The 23,401-nt window shown below is 30.8% G+C and overlaps 1 protein-coding gene across 2 annotated transcripts in view; it reads right to left on the bottom strand.

Moving 5' to 3' along the window:
* LOC148611158 (FMRFamide receptor-like) overlaps window positions 1–23,401 on the bottom strand; it is a 43,072-nt gene that overhangs the window by 5,855 nt on the left and 13,816 nt on the right. Inside the window, exon 1 of one of the 2 annotated variants that reach the window (XM_088591339.1) lies at window positions 5,048–5,816. The exons of the other annotated variant lie outside the window; for it this stretch is intronic. The gene's annotated coding sequence lies outside the window, so the exon portion shown is untranslated. Of the gene's footprint in view, window positions 1–5,047; window positions 5,817–23,401 lie in introns of those variants that run through there. 2 annotated transcript variants of the gene reach the window in all.

Below are 23,401 nucleotides of genomic sequence, written 5' to 3'. Positions count from 1 at the left end.
AAAATTCGAAGTTTTCCGATTTTAATGAAAATTGATATCTAGGTTTTTTAAGACGTCCCGATTAATAATCTGCGGCTCAATCGGCAATTTGAGCTACGTATCGGCCGCCATTTTCAAAATAGCCGCCGCTGCGGTCGAAAATTTTAATTTGTCCGATTTTGATGAAAATCTATATCTAGATTCTTTAAGTCATCCCGATTACTAATCTGCGGCTCCATTGGCAATTTGAGCTACGTATCGACCGGTATTTTCAAATGGCTGCCACCGCGGTCGAAAATTCAAACTGTTTCTGTTTCGTTGAAATTTGATATCCACGTTCTTTACGCTGCAACGTTTAATAATAAGCAGTTCCATTGACAATATATTTCCCAAAAGATAGACCAGGAAATTGGAGTCGACTTCTACACGTTTCATGGAAACGTAAATTTTAATTATATTTACTTTTATAGAAATAAATTATAACGTATCTCTTATGATCTCCAGACAATTGTTTGTATAGATCAAAAGAGTTTTGGGCGTATGTGGCTGTTAAAATAATTTAATAAACATAACTTGAAAAGTTCAATATTAACAATGCATTGAACTAATTATTGCAATATTTTTTCATGTAAGTAGGTCTATAAAGCTCTTATACAAGTTTACATAGCATTACATTAATGTTCTTCTATTACTTATAGTCTAGAATACTGATTATTTAACTGATCGATATTGTCTACATAGCATGTGGTCTAAACTTAATAATTTATAATAACATAGTTTTTATATTTTTGCACCGGTTGAATTTCAAGATGTTCATTTTGTAAGTATGATAAAGCATGCTTGTAGTTTTGATTTTTTTTGGTGAATAATTTATGAGAGGAGCATTATAGTTGTAACCGTTTTATGACAAATGGAACAATATGGAAATCTGAAATAGATGTTCGAATAAAAAGTGTGTTTCTGATACACCCGAATAATAATGTGAAAACGATATGTAAGTATTTACCAGGTTTGCAGTTTGTTTTATTTATATAGGTGAAAATTAAACTATCTAATTTGAATTCGTACTTTGAAGAATTGATAATAATTTATCTGGCATAAGTAAAACGTTAGAAATATTAGATAAGTATGCAATCATATGTACCACTAACAGTATAACGAATTTCTAACGGTACACAAAACTGTGTTATGATAATAACATAAAACTTTATTTGATGTTGTCATCATATATGTTTAAAAAGCAATTATACTTACTCTTCAATTTTAAGATAAGTGGTACAAACTAATTTTAGAATAACTGTGAACACGAATATGGCAAATGATTTATTTCCTGTTTTCTGTTATTAAAGGAACTGAAAATTTTAGAAAGATAAAATACAAATCTATACACCGCTATCACAACCATATCCAAATCCTATTCGACACATATATTAAATATCTAAAGAAAAGAGGCGATAAAGTGCAGCTCTAGTTGTTTCGTTTCAAGTTTATTCAATAAACACCGTTGTACGATAAACATGGCACATTCTTTAAAGCCTGATGCCAAAATAATTCCCAATAATGTGTAGAACAAATATCAGTCTTTCTTGACTAAACGAATATTCAGTAAAATAAATCCCCCTTCACCTGCATTAACTTCATACCAATTATTAGTCAAAACGTATAATTTACTACTGCAGATCATAGTGTACGTCATATATTTTTGCTTCTGCACTGATGTATGATGCACTTTACAAAAAGCAAAGGTTTACGAGGTAGAAAGTGGATAAAATAACGAAAATTGAAATAGCAGCATCATATAAAAGTAACACATCATTTCAAAGGATGTAGAGAAATTGAAGTATAGCCAATTGATGTAAGCGTATTTAATGACGCTAGACTTTGTGTTAAATTAAAGTCACATATTAAAAACTTTTTATTGTTTTAATGCTAAGACGTTTACTTCCTTCTTTAAATAATGTAAGTTGGCTTACAACAACATATGTATTGTTTCGTAATATTAATATTCATATACAAAAAAAAAATCTTCAATGTCACTCCTTTCCGTACGTCCGCTTTAAGTAAATCCCATTCGAGATTAAAATATTACTGCAATCGCTTGGACATGATCTACAATCAGTAGATCGTATGATTGAGCTTAATTACGATAACCTATTGGTCAGTTTTCAAATACGTATGTTGTCCACTGACATAAACAAAGAGAGAGAGTCGTTTTAGTCGCTTTGGGAGGAAATTAAAAGGTTGCGATATTATAGATGACACGTAATAACAAAATTACCAAACTGATAAAATTCAGACAGAAGTCAAAAGGAAAGTCGAAAGGAAAGTCCGTATAACTAATAGTATAGTCAGGGTAAACTAATGGCATAATTGTTTGCTCTTCTGTGTTCCTCTAACATGATATTATAAGTTAGTAGAGGCCGTTTCCCAATCATTGTATCTTTCGTTGGCTTCCAGTGTTGTTTATTGCGATGTTCATTCTTGTTGGTTCATAAACGCAACCTTTAAATTGAAACGAATATTTCGTTTACATTTGTTTGACGTGGATTTCTATAGTATTTATTGTGCTAATAGAAGTATTAGTATGTTAAGCATTGACATTGTTAAAATATTTGATTGAATTTCATTTTTAATGTGGTTAGTAATTATGTGAAATTTATTTTTTTTAAATTTTTATTAAACAAAATAATAAGGTAGCAATTTTGAAAGGACTTCAACATTTTAAGGTGAAGATATTAATTTGAAATACAGACAAAATTATATCTGTTTCTATTGCTTTGTGTCATTAACGCATAGATGATAAGGTAATAGTCAAGTTTTGTGCGAGAAGAATAAATTATCCAGATAAACATTATCAAATTTCAAGTTTGATGAAATGATACTTAATTTGTTTAATCGATTAAAAGTGATTAAACGTAGATATTTTATGACAAAACTGTGAAGCAGTTTAATATTGGATGACAAATATAAATGCGCGCTTTTTAAACATAATAAGAATAATATTATTAATAATAATAAAAATATAACATTTTGCACTAAAATATATCTCAACGGTATTATAAAAAAAAGATGTATTCGCAAAGCTTAAATCGTTTATGACTAATTATTGTACAGATTACGGGCTTGTTCAAGTCATTTGGTTTTTATAAATCATTCTCAGTGGTTAACTCCTTCAGCGGTTAACTCCTTATGGATATATAGGATAATTTACAGATACTTGACAGCTTATTATTCATATCAAAAAGTGAGATCTATAAAAAGTCCTATAGCTATCAAAAATAAGACTTGATAATACTTAAACAATTGACGAATTTCATTACATATTGCATGCACTAACTCAATTTTATCATATGCGTCGTTTCTAATGGGACGTTGGAACGTTTCTCAATTTACCATTTCAATATTAGCACTAGCTTTTTATTTAAATTCTAGCTGGAACACTGTTATCGAATCAAACTGAATTTGATTTAGTGGAACTAAATATAACATATACTACAATTAGAGTATATTAGATGCAAGCATGAATAAAATTTTAATAATGACTGTAATATATAAAATACAAATTAAAGATTAGATGCGCAAACAATACGATGAACCAAACAACAAATTCGAAATATAACAAGAATAAGTACAAATACCTGGTTTTGAAAAAAAGACTATCTTATAATTATTTTTTCTTTTATTTTGGAATACTTCATGTTTATTAATTTTCTTCTCTAATTGTTTCGATATTGAACTAAAGAAACACTAAATTAACATTTAATGGCAATCAATCATGATTTATCATGTGGCGAAAAAATATTTGTACTTACTGTTTATTGTCATTTCTAATCCTACTAACCCATGTTTCAGAAAATGTGTTTTAATTGTTTTAATTTACTACCTACAGTCTTTTCCATTAGCTGTAACAACATTGAATCTCTATATTTACCAGAAGATTATCGTACGCACGCATCCTCAGGGTTTATAATGGGCAAAGTTATTTAATATACATACATAACTAATTCCACAACCCAACAACTAATGACAATGTATAGATTTTGAAAATTGAAAATAGCAGTGTGTAGAATCATTTTTCATCCAAATTTACAAAATTGAAACATTGGATACAAATAAAAATACAATCAAATATAAATTAATGATACGCAGGAACCAATTAATTACACTACTAGTATGCAAATAGATAACGTATCATAACATTTCACGAAATATGTTTTCAGATTGACCATATTTCAAAATGTATAAATGGTATACGTTTAGACGTTGTTAACGAATACAGTAGTAAAATAATGACCCTTACCCTTCCATTAACAGCTACAATCTTTTTCCATAACACTAAACCAAAGATTCATCATTAAAGGTCGTTAATAGTAATATAACGATAATGACCGATAGAGGGGTAGCTTAAGTTACTCAATTATATGTACAAAGCACAAAAGACGCTCGTTACTTTGTTGTCTAATATCATACTTGATAGGTAGAAAACCGCTTATTACCCATTCTATATTTGATTTTACTTGATTAGTTTGACTGAAGAAATTATTTTGCTATAATGAATTCATTCGTGATACAATATTCATTCAATTATCGCTTTGTTATCTGACCGAGTGGTCATCCACCGTTTGGACATCTGTTTTGGCAATTAGTTGATTAGGTTTTTTTTATGACCCAATGACGTATGGATTAATGGTCAAAGGATGGTTTGTTAGACGATTAAGTAATATAATAAAGTATTAGAATATGTATAGAAAAAAAAAAAACAAAACAAAACAAACAAACAAACAAACAAAAAAAAAACAAAACAAAAAACAAAAACAAAAAACAACTTAAGTTTACAAAATAGTTTAGATCAATGTTTTAAACAATGTAATGTTTTGACGATTTACATACTTTATGAAAACAATAAACGGTTGATATAAAAGTTTAAACTTTGTTCTTTATGTTGGAAATTGTCATCTAAATTGTTTAACTTTGAGGGTTGACCATAATGGCGAAAGTCTAATGAATTATTACAGAAACATCCCCTCAAAAAGTTACTAATTAAAACTAATATATGTATTTTACTTACAACTACTCGTACAAAATATTCTTAACGCCACAACAGCCTTCCAAAATCAATCTATGTCTAATTGTGTTTACAGTAGCAAGTCTTTTCGATAAACATTGTATGATGATTCCGGAGCTGACTAATTTTAATCCAGGTGTAAAGCAGAAACCAATGTCATCAATTAACGCTACAAAATATAATGTTACTATCTGTTTGTCAGCTAGTTAATATGTTGTTAATAAAACCCACGATCTTGGTATGTTTGTAGTCATTTTTGCGTAAACACATGGTCTTGTTACCAGGTTATATTTTACCATTATTACATAAATACAAAGGTATTTTATAACAACTATTAAGATTTTCGAGGAAGTTATGTTATATACACTGAACTCACTGTATAGAATACTTGTATTTGGACTCCATTTACATAGTTTGGTCTGAGTTCATGCTTATTCATCAAATCTTGTAAATACTGACTAGTATTAGCAATTACAACAACAGGCCTAAAACTAACCTTAAAAAAATAATAATAATAAAATAGATAAATAAATAAAAAAAAAAACAATAAAAAAAAAAAAAAAAAAAAAAAAAAAAACAACAACAACAACAAAAAAATTGAATTTGATATTAGATGAAGGTCAGCTAGTTCTTCTATTCAACTGCTTGGCGAATTATTTCTTTTCATCATCATTTTCATTCATTCATGTATACACAAATATTATGTTATTACCAAACATGTATAGTAAAGTAACACAATATTTTAGGTGTAAATGAGATGACACGTATCTGATGTTGGTTTATTCACGTTTCTCCAACATTTAATTATTAGACTAAAACAACATCAATTAAGGTTAGGGATTATGGGGCTCTCAAAAGGGTTTGATAGTTTAAATTTATCTGTATTTTACCTTTTTTAACTTAGTAAAATACTTTCTCGAATTTGTTTTGCTTATTTGATCACAGTAAATATTGTTATTTTTTTTGTTTTCTTCTGCCTTTCTATTTTTTTATACTGAAAGAATATATATTATAATTATTGTATTACAAATTACAAATATTTCGCAGTTATTCCATATACACATATAACATAATTATGATAAAAACAATGCAAGATTAACAAAACACGAAGCGCTTTCAGAGATACATTGAAAACTTAGCACAAATTCAATTGCAAACAATTTATCACTACCGAAATTCCTTACAAACGGATGCCTGTTCTGTATAATTTTGAGCTGTCATCTGTTGGTTGAGGAATCCGTCTTTAAGGACGGTTATTCTGTTGTCGATGTTTCGGTATTTCTATCAATTTGTAAATGCTCAGATGGACGTGTTTAATGAGTTTCTTCAGCTTGCTGTGCCATCCTTCTAAGTGGTTATTGGTGCGTGGACCTTCGGTTGAGAATTGGTTCTATTGATTTCTATTTTGTACTTATACCCAGTATTCGGTTATATAGTCGGCGAAAGCTCTTGTGTCGTAGTCTATGCATTCTGTGTTGAACCGGATAAGTGGAAGTACGGCTGCTCGTCTCAATAAAAGTCGTATGTCGTAGCTTTCTTTGTAGGCTATTGCGAGTAAAAGTTTCTGTGTTCGCCGTCAAATACACTGAGTATAATGAAAGAAACAGCACTTGAGTGATACATTGGGAAAGCTCTCTGTGCGGAGTTGCAGGTAGCAGTCTCGATGTCGATGCAGGAAGTTGTAGTCCTTGTTGCTGGCGTGCTGTCTTGAGTAGATTGAAAAGCCGGTCATATGTTTGTTTGCTCTTTCCAGGAAGAAGGGAGAATACTAGTGGGTACATCTCGTCGTCAATATCTTCTGTCCCCTCTAGTTGTATTAACCAAGCATGTACTGATAGCCATTAAACTAAAAGTCTGACTCTGCCGAACTTATTGGGAACAAAGTTCACCGCAAGCATTACATTTGCCATCGCTGTCACGTTTTTTATGGACCTAAATTGATGCATTGTCTTACTACAAGGCATCAATGAGTTCTGTTCAATCTTTCATTTGAGCTATAAACAATGCTTTGACTATGTTTCTTGAAAATTGAAAGTTCTTGAAAGTAAATAAATAATTGTTATTAATAATAATCAGGTAATCAGGCAGATCCTTTAGATCAACGTTTTTGTATATATTATAATGCATTCTGTATAGACGATGAAATGCACATTATTATTAAATTGTGATTTTTACTCTGGCTTGATTTATTGATTGATTGATTCATTCATTCATAAATTTATTTCCTCTTACATATATAATGACAATACAAGCAATTATATATACATATCATGCAGGTAAACAGAAAATATAAGTAGAAGTAATTAATACATATAAATACTTAAGCAAGCTCGATACTAAAGAAGACATCAGTGATTTTATTCTACAAGTCCAATACTTTCACTTATTCCTGCATTAGCGTTTTACATTCCGGCCCTCAAGAGATTATTGTAGTGACTTAGGCATTGAACGATATGTAAGTGGCAAAGTCTCATAAAGTCATAAGGGTCAACGTAATCAAATACTACATTTTGTCCAAGTAGTGTTACGAACAGCTGATCTTCGTCATATTGATACAATTCGGTAAATAAAAATTGCGGAAATTTTTTTAATAATAGGCTCCAAAATATATCTTGAATTGGAAGCATTGCTGGACATTTGCATATCGCATTTTAAATTATTTTAATTTCAAGAAGAATTAAAAAAATTACCTTAAAAAAGATAGAAATATATTTTTTTACAAATGTTTTAATATGCTAATTTCGTTTTACAGAAAATAATTATGATAAAATATTATATTATTGTGTCTCTAGTCAATGAAATCATCTAAAAATATCATCGAATATTTTTTATCGGAAAAGGTAAAATACAGGTAAATTTAAACTATCAAACCCTTTTGAGGACCCCATAATCCCTAAGCTTAATTGATGTTGTTTTAGTCTATTAATTAAATGTTGGAGAAACGTGAACACACTCTGATGTTTTGCTCATTTTCAATATAATTAATAGTCATTGACGTGGTCGCTTTATCAAATTCGTACTTGACCATTAGTTAGGAAACACCAGGATGACCACGTGTATATTTATTTCAACACTATTTATGCAGTGAAAAAAAAAACATTTCTTTGAAAAAACACTACATTTCTTGTGGTGTTTTGACTTTACAAGAAATGATTGGTTTTTAGTATAAAATACATTTATACACATTGATGAGATAGGTTCAAAGAGTAATCAAGGGAACCAAGATTATAGCGGTAATCAAAAGAATGTATTCCAAGGACAAAGACCAGACATGGAAAACAGACATACACAACATAAAGTAACTAAAATCATACATACAAAGTAACAAAAGTAAATGAGCAACTCGGACTCCACTAAAAACTGGGAGCATGGACTAGGTGCACCGGTAGGGTAAGCGTCCTCTGCAAATAAAGGAATGATTTAAACTAACATGATTTGCAGTTTTGATATGTTTTTTATGGTATACATGGCAAAATGGAAAAAAGAACGAACATACTTTACAGTTAAATTAAACAAGAGCCTGAATTGCTCACCTTGTTGAATTTTGCCTTTCAAAGGCAATAAATTAAACAAGAAGTTGTCCAACAATTTTGACTCAAGAAGTCTGTGGTAGGACTTTTCACAAGTTCTTTTCAACAATTGAAAGTTTCTTTTAATCTAACATAGTTTTCAAGATATTGACTGAAAACTATTAAAAAGTCATTTTCCCCTTTCCAGGGCAATAAATCTTACACGGAGTCTGAAGACCTTTGTAGTCCTAATAATATGGATCATTTTAGCTATTGAAAGAATTTGGATAAACCTAATGGTTTTGGAGATATATGTGAGAAACTACTGTCTCATCCCAATGTTCTATTGTTAGTAACGGCAGCCATGTTTTTCGACGAATCAAAAATTCCAACATCAGTTCTATGCAGAATATCCCAAGGAACATTCATATCAAGTTCAGTTTCAATTGGTCGAGTAGTGTCAAAGAAGATTTTTGGAAGAAATAACATTAAGAATAGCAAAAATCGTTGAAAAAGGGCAAAACTCGAACACGGCTTAACGGATACCAGGTTTGGTTCTAATTAGTCAAGTAATTTCAGAGGAGAAGAGTTTTGTATAATTGTTAACGACGACGACGGAAGACGACGACAGACGACGACGGACACCAAGTAATGGCAATAGCTCACATGGCCTTTGTCCAGGTGAGCTAAAATGTAATATAACGACACAAAGACGCATTAATAACCAACATCTTCTCTTGACTATGGACAGGTGCATGAAATCTGCAATGGGGTTAAACTAGTTTGATTAGGCCTTAACCTTCCATTTTAGATATAAGGTCGTCAAAAGTGAAATAAAACAATAAATAAACACACTATGTAATTTACCCAATGATACATGAAGATGCTAGCGATTACTGAAGCTAGATCATGAAATATCAAAGCATGACTATACCACCAACGCTACCAGCATTAGAAATAATCGGTCTCTACAATTCCAGTGTACTGAATTGCAAGTAGTAATGTTAAGTACTGACTATACACAATTAGAAGTAGAGCAATACTCAAAAATGCTTTTATATATAGGGATGTAACATGGGGTGGTATATCTCTATGCGAAAACAAGGTTAAAAAGATAGACAATTATTTGAAAACCGTATTATTCAAAACCGTATTCTGCTGTACGAATAAATCTGTCAAGTGCAGTTGATAAACCCAATAGATTTAGTTCTTTAACGATTTTGTTTTTATATCATTTGGGTGAGCAATACCATTTTGTGAAATGTGAGTAACGTAGGAGGGTGATACACGAATATCACTATATTAAATGGAAAATTAAAAACATGAAAATCAACTCTTTTGTCACACATATGGATCTAGCTTTCTCGTTGTTTAATTTGTAAATCGGAATTCTCGTATTCTGCCAGACGCTTGTGGCAGATGCAACAGTAGGGTTAATTAAAAGAGTTTGAATGTGTCAAGTGATTATCATTGGATAAGATAAATGAATAAAAATGACGCCATAGCTGGAAACTAAGTGGTCACATTAATATTTCAATACATACTGTAAAGGCATCCAAGAAGTTAATTGAAACTTTTACTGTAAAGAATCATTTAAATTGAAATGAAGTAAAGTGTATTAACTAATGCATGTAAGTGTAAAATATCATTTTAATGATAAGGTTGAAAGTCAAAATCAAAGACTTTCTGCAAAAAGACGGATAATTACTTTAAAGACATTTCAATAAACACGAAGTAAGCATGTAATACAGTATAACAACTGTACCATGTTCTTTTCAGAGCCAATTCAAATTCATAAAATGTACAATTGTATTAAACGGTTACACTAAAAATATGAATTGTTCAAATTGACATTTCCATAGTCAGAATCTTGTTAATAATATTTCATATTATTATATAATCCTTATTAAATCCCTATATCATTCTTATTAATGAACATTAAACACCTGCTGGATATAAGAGTTATCAAAATCGTCATTCAGAACAATGGTGAGGATAGCTGTTTATTTACAAATTTGTTTTTCAATTTTATGCCACCATAATGTTTTGTTTTTTTTCTCTTTATCCATAAATTAAAACAACAGTTGCCATGTACATTGCCTTATGTATATATGCCTTATCCGTAAGTAAGGAATATGTGAAGGTATACAAGAAATGTCAATTAATGAATGAAGTTAAATCTGCTAACACCATGGAAATCAACTCAACCTTGCTTTGATGAACAAGTGTCAAACCTGTGCTAGTAAGAACATTGCTCAATTGTTTTGATTCACAAAACATATCTCCGTCTATTTTTTCTTGCCTCTCTTAATCATATTCTGACGCGATTGAAATATATCAAAATTGATTATTTTTCTCTATTTTTATAAATAAGCAAACTTCATTCTTTCCCTCCTGAATCTTATGAAATTATTGTGAGTCAACAATAAAGTAACTTACCAGAAGCCTAATCCTACACATTCATGATCAATTAGTTCAAAACACTTTTAACATAAGCTATCCGTTTTGCTATATGAATATTTATTGATAAATATTTTTGTTTAGACTTAAGTGCAGAACAAGGTATTTCCAAGTTTATTGATTAAAGTTTCTATGTTTAACACATTTTCCATATCTTCTTCCTCAAAATACTTTGTTTGAACTGATGATAGCATGATTAACACTCTCAATCCAGTTTATAAATATTAGATTCAGCACATACAAAAAAAGTCATCAATATTTTTGTTTCGTTGCCTAATCTTTAACCTCTTTCTATAAATGCAGAAAATTCCTACCCTACCGGTGCACCTGGATCAAAATATCCCGAATATGGCAAACTATTTTCTACATTTGTGGTAACCAGCTTGAAATCAAAAGAGATTTTATTTAATTTCAATTATCATAACTAATTCATATTCATAGAATTATACGGACGGAATGATATAGTTACCCATTCTATGTGTTGCATAAAACACAAAAAATAGGCCAAAACTGAGAAAACAGAGAGGAACATTCAGTTGAAAGATACAACAAATCCTTATCATTATACCTTCTTCAGAGTATTTCTGTAACAGGTTATGCATATATATCAAAATAATAGTAATGTCAGTCATTTATAAGTTTGCAATAACGTCGTTCGATATATGTACGAAAAAAGGTACTTACGTTTTGCTTAACTAAGTAAAAGCTACTTTAAGCCTAATAGATAGTAGGAAGTGAAAGTCTTGTTCGTTCACTAATTTTACATCCCACATAGATAGCTTCATTGGGAATATTTATACACCAAGACAATATAAGAGGCAAGAACCGGTCATGTTTGCCGATTGTCGATATCTGGGTCTGTTATAGTTAGATATTGCATCAAACGATCAAATATTGATATCGGTAAACAAATGGTCAAGCGTAATTTACACAGAAGCAGATAGATACCGGTGTCACTACTAGTTATTTATGGATGTGATAAGGAAACATGCGAATTACCATATCAAAAGTTAATATAAGTGAAGTATGAAGAACGTTAAACCTCAGATCTAGACGATTAGAGTATCTATTTATTTTTCTTTTTTTCCAGAATAAATATACTTTCCTGTAAACATTCACAAAATAAACGTTAGTTTATTTTTGTAAGTACCTATACGGAGTTCAACACACGATAAAAGAAGAAAGTCGATAAGTGATATTGCATTGTTGTTCTGGACATTTCGTTTAATGATTTACGTATACAATATGAAGAAATTAATGTACGTTTCAGTTAAGTAATCCCGTAATAATTTACTCATCCATTTTATATGCGTGAAGGCACAAATCGACGAATATATTGTAAACGTCAACAATGAACGTGTAAGAGGAAAAGAGTGTTCAATTGAAGTGTGCTACGATAACTGTTTGGACCTTAAATTTGGAATTGCATATAGTCATTCATAGGGTGATGCTTTAATCTTCATTTTTTATTCATAAAGTTTCGGGTAGATGAAACAATACCGGATTTGTTCAACGTTTATATGTGTTATGTTATTTGATGAACGAATGTTATTTTTTTTCGGTCTACGAAGAAATAACCCCAATCACGTGGTGCACACTTCAGGTTATCACGTAATTTTATAGTGTGCATCACAGGCATCGAGATTATTTCAAATAGATCAACAAAATATAACAGTCCTACCTTATGATTTAATTAAAGTTCCAAAATTCAACGAATAAATCATTTAAAAATCTGCTGACGCCACAGTCATCACACAATTTGGTCTATGATATAATAACCAAAATTTATTATCCAATCAGAACGTGTTACTTCAGAAATTAAATCATGTGATAATATATCAAAAGAATGGATGAGGTAAATAAAATATTTCAAACCTAGGGAAAAAAAGGTGCGCCCATTGATATATATTGTGTGGTCGTCATCGAGTACAACGATCATTGCTTTGAGAGGTTTAGATAACAGATGTTGTTGATATTTAAAACAACAAGCCACTAAATAAGGACTCGTTTTCAATACACAATTTGTAAAACTTATAAAGGATGCTTCGCAAAAACGAATATTTCTTCACATGTGATTTGAAAAAAAAATGGTATGAGACTTTTGGTTTCGAACAGAGTTAAGCAATGGAATATGCTTTTATAAATGTAAAACGACCATCTGTCAATATATTTTTGGTAATCTCGTGTTTCTCTTACTAACTTGTCTAAAGAAGTCACAAATATGCAAAACAAATAAAAGATTAAGTTTTCCCAGTAACTTAAGGTCCATGTGAATAAAACCTTAAAACAAAATTAGCAAATGACTGCGTCAATAACTCATTTTTCACACGTTCAGATTTCCTTTTTGCGTATTAAATCTAGGACTTTATATAACCACATAACCGTAATAAAGGTAATGTTTTTGTCTTGTAACTAGATGCTATTTGGTTTTCTGAATTGGTTATTTCCTGTACGCTTTATTGTTTTATTATTGAAATTTAATTTTCCGTGCGTGCAGAACATTCTTGGCGTCAATCATTACTTTGATAATTGTCAAATAATTAAATTAAAAGAAAACGTTGTGTGAATATTAATTATTAATGTTTAAATAGTTTAGGAGCAATTTCATTTTTACGGAAATAGCTGATAATTTACAGTAAAGTACAGTTTTAAGTGTAAGGCTTTATAAGAATAAGGCAACATGGGAAATATCAGAAACATGCATGTCCAACACCCACCGATCTGACAATATAATCTCTCTCAAAGATAATTTCTCTATTTGTGAAGACCATTATTTGATCTGTGCATCCACTGGATTTGCTCAGAAATGTTTAAACAGAAACATGATATATTGAGTGAATTATCTGTCCTTGAAATGTTAATTCATTTCCAGTGCATTTTAATTAAATTATAACTCAGCTTACCAAAATGATATAAGAAATCTTGTTTTTCGTGCAAATAGTCAAATGAAACTTTCAATATGGTATTTTTTCATACCATGTTTCTTCCAATGCCTGATTCTTCCAGAGACTGACAATTAATCGTTCAGTCATATAATTCGCAAAATGGATACCTATTTAAAGGGGAATTAACAATTATTTGGTCCGCCCAGCATTTCGTGTTGAGGATTTTACATCTAAGTTCACTTTCATTTGATTGAAATAGAAATGGTTCGCAGAAATCTTAAGACAAAAAAAAAAAAAAAAAAAAAAAAAAAAAAAACGACAATGAACCGAAAGTAATTAAACGAACATAAAGGCACGCAGAAAAGATTCAGAAGTGGTTGTCGATTTAAAAAAAGGGTTTGGAAACATCTATTTACATCATAAATTGTAGTAACAAATAATAGAAAATAATCGAAGCAATATGCAAATGTGTAAAATACGATTAATTTTACCAATATCATCATATGCTTATTTTAAGACTCTTTTAAAAGTTACTAGGTCAATAAGTCAAAATATAACACACAACAAAAACGTGAGATTTAATTATTATACATTTGTAGAAGTGAGCAGTACATTTATTACTCCGAGGTAACAGCTGTATCGAGGAATAATAAATTTACTGTTCTTGGAATGGAAAGTCGACAAATGTTTTGTCATATGTTTTCATATAAACAAGTGTCGTCGAGACAAAAACGAATAACGCAACCATAACTACAAAAATATAACCTTGCATATATAACGCTAAGAAGTAGAACAACTATTTGTGGAAGAAGATCTATATCTACCTGAAATAATTCCAAACGGTTTTCGAGCGACAAAAAATTAAACTTAAAAATCACACTTACACTTTATAGATAGATCCAATCAACATTTTATATAGTTATTATCTATATCTTTTAAAATCGTTCAGAAGTCTGAATGTTAGGTGAAATAACTGTGAGATGACGTTCTTTTTTATTTTGAGTTTAAGAGTAAATTTTCCGAGTTTAGAGGAAAACATACTCGTGTGTATTAAAACAAGTTTGATACAGATACCATAGTGTACAATCTATACTACAAAGTTATTGACACGAACGAAGCAATGTTCTTACCTTTAGTATTTTCAAAATTAAACAACTAATTTCGAAGAGATACCACAGAATCTATTGTGATTTATGACATTCTTTGGACTGGTATGTTCTCCTCACTGTTTCTGACATATTATAAAGTGTTTATTACAAATTTGTTTTATACCAGTTGTTAATACCAATTTACATGACAGTATTACTTTGGACTTCAAAGAGATTTATTAAATACTTTCATCGCATCAAAACAATATTGATTTTACGTTTATTAATGAAATAATTGATAGCTACAGATGTGCCATCTTTGTCCGAGTCAAGTGTTATCCGATGCCGGATATTTGTTTCCATGGGTTTGTCTACCGGTCATGCGATTTACCATTTTTAGTAAATATTTGCGGCATAAGAGAACAGAAAAAAGTTTATTAAATAATCAATTGGTATAGGTAAATTTTGTTTTATTATTTCGTCATCCGTAGAAAAAGAGGAAGTACGTTTAAAGTATAACAGGAGACTAAATATAGGAATAGTTAATATCATGATATTCACTGTTTTGTAAAGCAAACAATATTCGCCTACTGACTTCCTTCTTCTTTTATACGTTTGTATAGTTTATGTATTTCATAATCAAGTAAAAGATCGTTTATTGCATTTTTAAAATAATACATTGGAATCACAAAACGGAACTTCAATATTTTATTAGAAAACTTTCCTATCCTTTAAAGGCTGTGAGCCATTATGTAGAATTGCAGATAATTTGACAATTTTTGATAAATTGACCCACCATGCAAATATAAGTGTTTCCTTCGCTTAACCCATAACAAGGACGGAGCGTTTCGTATATGTAGTGGGTCTAATCATGAATGGCTTTAAATTCTTTGTCGGTAATGACGTACGTAAGTTTGTAGCGATTGTGTTAACTTTTGAACGAGTTGTTTAAGTCTTGAAGTCTTGGCAATTACCTGTTGGTCGAGACATTACCGATTTTATTTGAACGATAAAAGCTCCGTCCGTCATAGGCAAAACCTAAAATCATATTATATTTGTTACATATCCAAAATTGAAAAAAAAAACGTGTACATTAGGCGGTCGACGAAATAATGACCAAGCTTAGTTCAAAGTACTGTAATTACAGCCAGTTCGATAACAGAAGGTATGAATTCCCCAATTTGCAGTGATAGTATACTGATCATGAGTTGTCAACACATACATAAAATATGAAGGTTAAAAATACAAGACACCTCCTATGTAAACACTCAAAAGCTTTGATGATATCCAATTCACATCAAATATGTACATGTATATTTAAATATGATGTATTGCGATTGCACAGTTTTTGTTTTACTCTTCATTTTTGTCCAATACTTCATCAAGATGCATATGTTGTTGTTACAATAACATAAGTGGGGACATCGCTTCTGTTTTGATGACAAAGACGTCCAAAGAAGCCAGAAAACAGTTATGAAAACATAATTTTTTTATTTATTACATTAAGATGGCATTTAATATCGTCATAAATAAGAGCAATTGTTCTAAATCGGATTTAAAAGAGTAATCAAGGTACACAAGGACCAGACATGGAAAACAGACAAACACCACAAAGAATAATAAATAACCAAAATAATACATACAAAGTAACAAAAATAAACGAGCAACTCGGACTATACTTATAACTGGGAACAGGTGCACCGGTATGGTAAGCGTCCTCCGCTTTTCTAGAAACACCCGCCGAGTTGCTCATAAAAAGTCAAATACAGGGTAGACGAATGAGGAAAAGGAAACTATGACACGTTGAAAAAATCGGTTTTCATTTTGCAAATGGATACACCGTAACGATCCATAAGTTCATGATGACAACCATAAAAATTTTGCAGTGATGACTTCAATCTTGTAGCAACAAACTCCTGTTTCAGAAGCTGAATTGTAAGTCTAGGGCGATACAAAATGTGCTCGGAGTTATGTCAAGTTTTAGCATACCGTATGAGTTGTTACGGTTGTTGGAAACTCCATAGGCAGGCACCGAAAGGATATTGCTACAGATGAAATGAAAGTTGACAATACGGATGAATAGTAATCGAGTTTGTCGTATAGTCTGGTCAATAGTTTTTCTTCAACATTGATCTATAAGTGAAGGTCAAGATATGAGACTGACGTCCCAGTGTCTATAGTATGCTTCATCTCAAGTCCTTTGGGATATATTTAATATATACCTGAAAGTTAGGGTATAAAAAATATGATGAAGTTTGGTTTCTCAAAAAAAGATATTATGAATGACGATGGACATTCACTTAAAACATCTTTAGTGCTTAATTGCTCTCTTTCGTCCAATATGCATTTTGATTCACAATACAAATGTAATTTTATTGATCACAAACTATTGTAATTACGTTGGTCATTTTAATAAAATAACTCACTATTACAGTATGCGATTCTTAGAGTTCTTCGGACTGTCTTAAATAACGTTTCGTCATATGGGAAATCACTGTACAACAGAAGGCTTTATCATGGGAAATCCAAAGTTCGATTTCTAATTTTCATACAGGCATACATAGTATATATATAAGGGTCTGAAAAATTTCCAACGATGTTAGAACTGTCAAATTTGCGAAGCAAATTTTTGTCGTTCCCTCCACGGGACTCGAACTCGTACCGCTGTGACATCTATGGCAACACCGCCTGCACTAAGTCCAGCGCCCTAGACCACTCGGCCAGCTAGGCTATATAAAAATATAGCCTTCGCTGGCCAGGTGATTCCTCCTCGTAGGATTAATCTAGGGCTGTAACTTAGTACACGATGTATGGTAGTACGGGACAGTTCATCTAGGTGTTATTATGAAAAATAGAGGATCAAATTAATGATGTATGTCACAACAATAATATATAATCGTCTAAATAATAGTCAACAATCACTCCTATGGGGTGATGGATCGTTAAGAACGATGCGAAACATAACAATAAATTAAATAAACGTCTAAATATGTTTTATACCCTTTTTGTTACTTTCATTCAGGTTCCTTATCAGTTGCATATGTGAGCCTTTGATAAAGGTACAATCACCCACACCGTACGCCATTCAGCTTCTGAATCTGTTTTGATGTTGAACTTTGTGAGTTTTATGCTCATATAGTTTTATGAGTTTTATGCTGAAGAAGGATATCAGTTATCCGAAATATTCAATTTAAATTTTATCGTCTTCTGGTGATGTTAAACATATCACAAACAGATTTTTAAAATCTAATACAATTCGAACATTTGTCAGAAGCTTTGTTGGAATTTATGTATATACAGCACGTTATTTTACTTTCAATGTTGGAAGTACCGTTAGGGAATATGAAAATAACAGATGGAGCACTTCTTCCATACTTTGTGGATTTGAACATGTAAGAACTATTGTTCAAATGATAAATGATAAAATGTGGGCTATTCAAACATGTACACTGAATTATGTATAGTAAGAACAATTGTGTTCTGTGTTTTAACAATTGATATTGATTGAACATCAGAGATGTCCTATGTATGTAAGAAATTTGAAACATAAATGGCTCAGAATCGCTTTCAGGAATGGCGTACGACGTACGATGTTTTAACACAGCCGTACAGCAAGTATTCTATAAAATATCTCAGATTCCAGACAAGAACATGACGGTGCATTATGCAAAATCCATAATACAATCTTTTTAGTGCAAAGAGCTCCTTCTCTCATAGATAGAAACTGAAATCATATCAACAATGGTTTAAGTATGTTAATTCGCACATATTTCCTTATGATGCAGTTTAAATCATTTCATCAGTGAGAATTAAATGAAAAATTAAAACCGATAAAACTTGCCTCTATGTGTAAATCATTAAACTACAATAGATCGCCTAGACAAGGAAGCTTAACATCACTATAAATGGTAACAGATGATAATAATGTTCCACCATTATCTGTCAATACAGGGTCTACTATACAGTAAATTGTCCACTGATTACACATAATCTTGTGGTAAAGGCCAACTCTGGTTAGTGTTGTCGATGACCAGTAAAGAGTTGTAATGTTTTAACCTCTGCATGTGTTAGTGCGTACAGTAATTACAATTCCAATAAAAAAAACCTCTTTACCAAATTGTAATTTACGACTGTAATTTGTCAAATATTTTTCAATTTCATGTGACATCATTACATATGGAATCTTTACATTATGCTACAGTTTGCGCGTATATTTCATGTTTTGTCTTGGAATTTCTATGACTTGATAACATCAACTTCGGTCGATACGATGAAACGATTTGGCTTTCAGATAAATAAAACGTTAAATATCTTTTTTTTTTTCACTTTCATTATTTAAATCGACGATAAGAAAAGTTTCTTTTATGGTTTTGTCTCTTTTGTTCTTGTGTATGATATTTATTCCATGAATAAAGTTCTGACTACGATCATTAGCCATTTTAAATACTTTTATAAATAATTCCTGTCGAACGAACACCTGACTATCAGGAGATTCTACTAAAGGCTATTGATTGAAAGTTCTTTACACTGCTAAGCCAAATGGAGTACAGAAATTGATTTGAGTTCATTTCCCGATTAAATAATATTCAATTATCTGACGAACATGACATGTCCATTTCAAATAATCATTGGATATGTACGTTGACGCACCGTTACTCTGGTCTAGTCCACTATAATTTATTTAAAAGAAAAAGAATAGTGTCAGATAGGGTCGTCGGTCAGTTAACATTATTTGATTGGAAAGTAATTTCTAATGATATAAATACATTACAATACAAATTCATTCCCTTTCTCTGTTCGTCGAAGGAGGAAACGAAACTATATAAACATTTCGAATAAAATGCATCAGTATGTATGTGTATGATTTAAAAGAGTGACTTATTTATGTTGCAATTGTAATACGAGAAATTCATGTTTCATTTACGCGATGGCTTCCAGGTCGAACGTTAACGCTACATTTTAAACACAGTTTAAATATTTCATAGAATGTTACGTAATTTGTATTGTTCTCTTCACAATACCTAGTATATAACTAGTAAGCCACATATAGCTAATTTATGAAGATATTTATTTCTCTTGTAATTTATTCCTGAGGAGCAGAAGAGTCACAGAATTGAAGATATTTACATTAATGATTGATATTGTCTATTATGACAATGCTAGATGTACTAGATTTAGTGACATAAAAGGCAGTGACAAATGATAGTGAAAATACTGTAAACGTATTGATTTTCGCGGTGCACTAACTTATGCTGATATCGCCGTGGTGAATGAACGCGAAAGATTGGTTTCGCGGAATTGATTTTTACCACAATGAATTGTGATTTTTAAAAATCCACGAAAATTGATACTCGCAAATATGTTCAATTTACAGAATCCGCGAAAGTACGTTTACAGTACTTCATCGATTGCAGTTTATAGAAAAAAGAACAGATATGGTTACATGCAACAAATGCTCCATCGTATAAAATTGATAAAAATAGTTACAGAGATCACCAAAAGGTCTTCAATAGGAAGATGTAAACAAAACTTCAACTTAGCCCTAAAAGGCCACGATGGTTTCTTCTGATAAGTAAATAATTTTAAAGCAATAAATATAATTGGTTTTAAAGGACGTTGTCTCATGCAGACTTAATTCATTGGAATGTAATTCAAGTTAATAAATTCTTTCCTTGATTCATTACTTTCATACATTAGATTAATTTCATCTGCTTTAAGGTGTTTACACGTTCTATAAAATAATGCTTATCTGAAAGTATATTAAGATATCGTCATCTTTCTATTTCAATATTGATATCATTATACAAAATTGTAAAGTACAAAATCATTGTTTTATTCTTTGAGTGAAAAAAAAATCATAATTTAAACGTCTTTACAATAAAATGTATGTTAAAGTGGACTAAAAATACCAGTAATTGATTTAAGCTAAAACGAGGACCCCTTAACGCAATTCAATAAAGTTGAAACAATCGCAATTTCCCTGATTTAGGATGTTTAGCTCTGTTACGCGTATATCAAATAAATGTTTCCTAAAGAATAATATCAGACAGGTATTCAATTAATAACAGCTTAATGAACTGAAGAATATTTAGGAAAATCCTCTAATAGTCCCATAAATCTGGACCTAATAATGATTTTACGATTAAGCTAACGGAAATGTAATCGGTCAAAATTACAAAGGTTGTTAAATCATGTATAACAATTTTCTGTCCTACTCATGTAACCCGTTCTCACATTTTGATTATATGAACATTGAAAGAGTAATCAAAAGGAGCAAGGTTCTAGCGGAAATCTAAAGAAAGCATTCTAGGGACAAAGACAAAACATGGAAAACAGACATACATTACAAAGAACATTAAGTAACTAAAATAATACATACAAAGTAACAAAAGGAAATGAGCAACTCGGACTCTACTAAAAAGTGGGATCATGGACCAGGTGCACCGGTTGGGTAAGCGTCCTCTGTTTTTCTAGAAACAATAACCCCGCATATCTGCATGTGCTGTACAACAACAGTATAACTAAGTATGCCTCACATTTCAATTTATCATTAATAAATATGATAAACACCAAGTCGAAAGACATTGACAAAAAAAAAAATAAATAAACATCACAGGTATTGTATACCGCTAATGCGTTTCTAAAAGCATTCGGCATAGGGAAGTGGTATTCCATCATTGCCAAGCATGAGTTAATTGAATAGTCAATGCTTATGAATGTGGGACACCAAACTCTATACAAACTATAGAATTGATGAATGTTTTAATTTGATTGTACATTGATATGTCACTTTATCAAACTAAGTGCTGATATTGAGTCACAACGATGTCAGATTAATAACATCCAGATATAGTAAAATTAATATCAAATAGTGTATTTAAGTGGAAGCTTATGCTATATTGAGTATAGAAAGTATCCCATTTCCTTTTGTGATTAATTTGTTTACACCAAATGACATCTTTAGTTAATATTTGGTGCTGAAGTAAATGTCATAATGACATACATCAGACATATAAGAGCTAATTTTCAAATGGATGTGATTCATATATCTGTCTTTTTTTAAAGGAAAAATCATATGGACATCAAATTGACCAAAATGAACAGGAAACATAATCTAAAGATGTGTCAAACATCAATTTGTGGAAAACGTATCCCAAGATCTTGATTATGCTATCATGAAATTATACATTGATAATTTATATCTACACAAATTATTTAAAAGTTAATCATAAAGGTAAAATTAAAAGCTATGCGAAATTAAAAAAAAATTACATTGATATTCCTAAAAATAATTACATAAATAGAAAATAAAATTAATAATGAAAATCACAAAACATACAAACATAAAAAAGAGAGAAAAAAAAACAAAAAACAAAAAACAATCAAACAAACAAACAAACAAAACATAAAATCGTATTCTTTCATAGGCGTTGATCTTGCTACCATTACAAAGAGTGTCTAGAGTATTACTTGGGAGATAAAGCTGTACACAAGTCGATACCTAGACACACTCTGTAAGTGGCTCAGGTTACTAATTATTAGCTGTGTAACTACTGGAACACCGTCGATACTTGTACAATCTCTGTTCGTTGCGCTGGTAACTGAACGGTGTACCGCTCATCCACTCGATCACTGTAGATAAATATATATATATACAAACTTGTAAGTTGCTCAGTTAACCCAACTGTTTGCGGCATATCCGATAGAACATCCACGATACTCATATTATCTCTCTAGGTTACTCAGGTTGCTTGAATATTTTGTACCCGAGTCCAACCTTAAATTGTCATATGCATATTGTCCAGTAATGAACTCAATGCTCAACTCCACTGATGTTAATATATGTATTTGCATATTGCAATGCCATGATATTTGTTAGAAAATAAGATTGTTTACAACTATTAGTGTGAATACTACTACTAATATAACGACGACAGTAATAATGGTAATAACAAGAACAAAAATAATAATAATGATAAAAGTCAGGACAAATAATGGACGAGCTTTAGTGATCGTAAACTTATAAAAAATGAATGTATGTTAAAGTGCAATAAAAACACTAAATTTCTAATGGTTTATGAATATATTGTTATTGCAACCGTGAGATAAAACAAAGTATTCAATATTCATTTGTAAGAAAGAAATATGCATAATCTAACATTGTAAAATATTCTCAATAGTTCATAATCATTCGTAACTGTCACATTAGATCCTTTTACATGCTGAGTTGCATAATCTAATCCCAATGAGTCTAGAAAATTGTTTCTCTTTTGAGCCATTACCCAACTGGCTAAACATTAGTTACTATCTCTATTGAAATATGTTGTATAAAATAATGCATTCTTCTCCACCACTTAACATTCTGGATGACATTTGAATAGTTATGTTGTGCAAATTTGTGACAAAGATAATCTA

The sequence above is a fragment of the Perna viridis genome, chromosome 7, assembly GCF_037379345.1.
Source record: "Perna viridis isolate PV_CMFRI_1.1 ecotype Kerala chromosome 7, ASM3737934v1, whole genome shotgun sequence".
NCBI classification, from domain to species: Eukaryota; Metazoa; Mollusca; class Bivalvia; order Mytilida; family Mytilidae; genus Perna; species Perna viridis.
The sequence above is the reverse complement of the archived record's forward strand: the minus strand, read 5'-3'. Positions and strand labels throughout refer to the sequence as shown.